At 33.1% G+C, this 1,933-nt stretch overlaps 1 long non-coding RNA gene across 1 annotated transcript; it reads left to right on the top strand.

Moving 5' to 3' along the window:
- The first annotated feature begins 313 nt into the window (after positions 1-313).
- On the top strand, positions 314-1,316 carry LOC126877101 (uncharacterized). The gene is made up of 3 exons (XR_007694745.1): positions 314-415; positions 723-790; positions 1,156-1,316. It is a non-coding gene; the product is annotated as an uncharacterized LOC126877101 (long non-coding RNA).
- Positions 1,317-1,933: the final 617 nt, after the last annotated feature.

Genomic DNA, 1,933 nt, shown 5'->3' with positions numbered 1-1,933 from the left:
CTAGATCGTTAACTGCGAAGCTGCTTGTGCCATCGGCTCATTCCCCCCCCCCTTTCCCCCTCCATCACACTTTGTAAGTTACTCGGCGAAACTGACGTACAAGGAGTCATTTAGTCGTCTTATTTCGTACCGATAACATGGATCGTGTTGCGTCAGGTTTGCAACATATTGTAACGTATTGGCGGCGTCGGTCTTTTATTACTCTAATAATTTAATCCAATTAAATAATCACACGCGAAAATAATAAAATTTTATCACATAATTTTGTACGCGACGTTAGAGTTCTTGTTCGCCGATTATAATTTTAATGCTCACGGTAATGTGATCCTATTTCATATTCTTTTGAATATTCTTTTTCGGTATTAGAGTCAGTGCATCTCTCAAGAGGACAAAGCTTCTGCAGGAGCTCAAGAATGTAAGTAGTTTTACATATTGTATTTCAGTTTGTTCCTTTATACAATAAATTTATTATACAATAAAAATGATTGATAATTTAGAAAACTGTAAATGCCCTCTTTAATTGAAATAAAGTCTTAAAATCTTAACATTAAAGTACAATAAAACTGGCTGATACGCATCAAAAATCACTGAATATGTTGTTCTCAAACTTTTATATTAGAGTTCCAATTTACATATTTATTAGAGTTTAGTCTTTATTGTTGCTAAAGTTTCACGTTTGTTATTATGTGTTACCGATTTTAATATCTTATGTTTTGTTATAGACATATCACTACTTCAACTTCGTCATCTTCTTCAGGAGTGTTCTAACAGTGGCACAAAAGCCAAGTATGTAAGTATTTTTACATACTTACTTTCAGTTATGTCTATTCTGTATATTTTTCTTTGATCACTATCAATGAAGAAATTTGACTGAAAATTTAGGAGGATAGCATTTTCTGAGGTTATTTTTTCGTTAAAATAAAATAAGAGTTAAAGTCTTAATACCGAATTATAAAACAAATGACTAACATACTACAGATTATTTTAGATTTTACACATTCATATTAGTGTCTCAGTTTTTATACTTATCAAATTTTATTAGAATTTCAATCTTTATTATTGCTAAAGTTACTAAAGTTAATAAACCTTCATTTTTCATTATCTCCAACTTTTCAAATAGTCAGCGATCACTCATCCTGTTTTGTTTCGTAACAGATTTTTCGCAGTTTGCATTTCTACTATTAGCCTTTCGACGGTTCCTGTCTGATGTTAGTCTCCCGGATGAAATTCGCTGGGATAGCACAGCATCCACGGTAACGTTCTCTGTTTGTCTGCTTCGAACGGTGAGTCGCATGCATTTCTGTTCTTCTGGTCACTCAATTATAAAAATAGGATAGGATAAAAGACCCGAATCGGCACGGGTGACTGGTTGTATTACGTAGAATTCTTTGCGAGCATAGTGAACGCGGGTATCTTTTATACCCGTGAGTAGTAACGCTCTTTTTTTCAAATTTATTAGTTTAGGATAGGTCTTCTTGCACAGCGCGATGATAATAATTAGTTTTTTAATAATTAAGTTAAACATATACACTTGAGAATATATTCGCGTTATTTATAAATATGCATGTTAATATTCCGTATGAATATTTGCAAATGGCAAATATCTACACGAGTATACTTGATCTTTAGCAATGAATTAATCGTGACAATATTAACCCCTTAACCTACAACTACGGGCATAGCCCGTAGTACGATGATCGAACCAAACGTAAATATTACGGGCATAGCCCGTAGTACGATGATCGGACCAAACGTAAATATTACGGGCATTCTCAAACATAAATCGTAGGTTAAGGGAATAAGTCGCGTTCGTTTATTTCACTTCTCCTAGAATTTAAAATATCAGTTAATCAAAGCAATAATTTTGAACACTGCTTCTGCATTTTCGATTATGTGCTTTGATAAAGAGATTATCTGAGATTATTTCTTTCTT

Source organism: Bombus huntii, unplaced genomic scaffold, assembly GCF_024542735.1.
Source record: "Bombus huntii isolate Logan2020A unplaced genomic scaffold, iyBomHunt1.1 ctg00000120.1, whole genome shotgun sequence".
NCBI classification, from domain to species: domain Eukaryota; kingdom Metazoa; phylum Arthropoda; class Insecta; order Hymenoptera; family Apidae; genus Bombus; species Bombus huntii.
The sequence above is the reverse complement of the archived record's forward strand: the minus strand, read 5'-3'. Positions and strand labels throughout refer to the sequence as shown.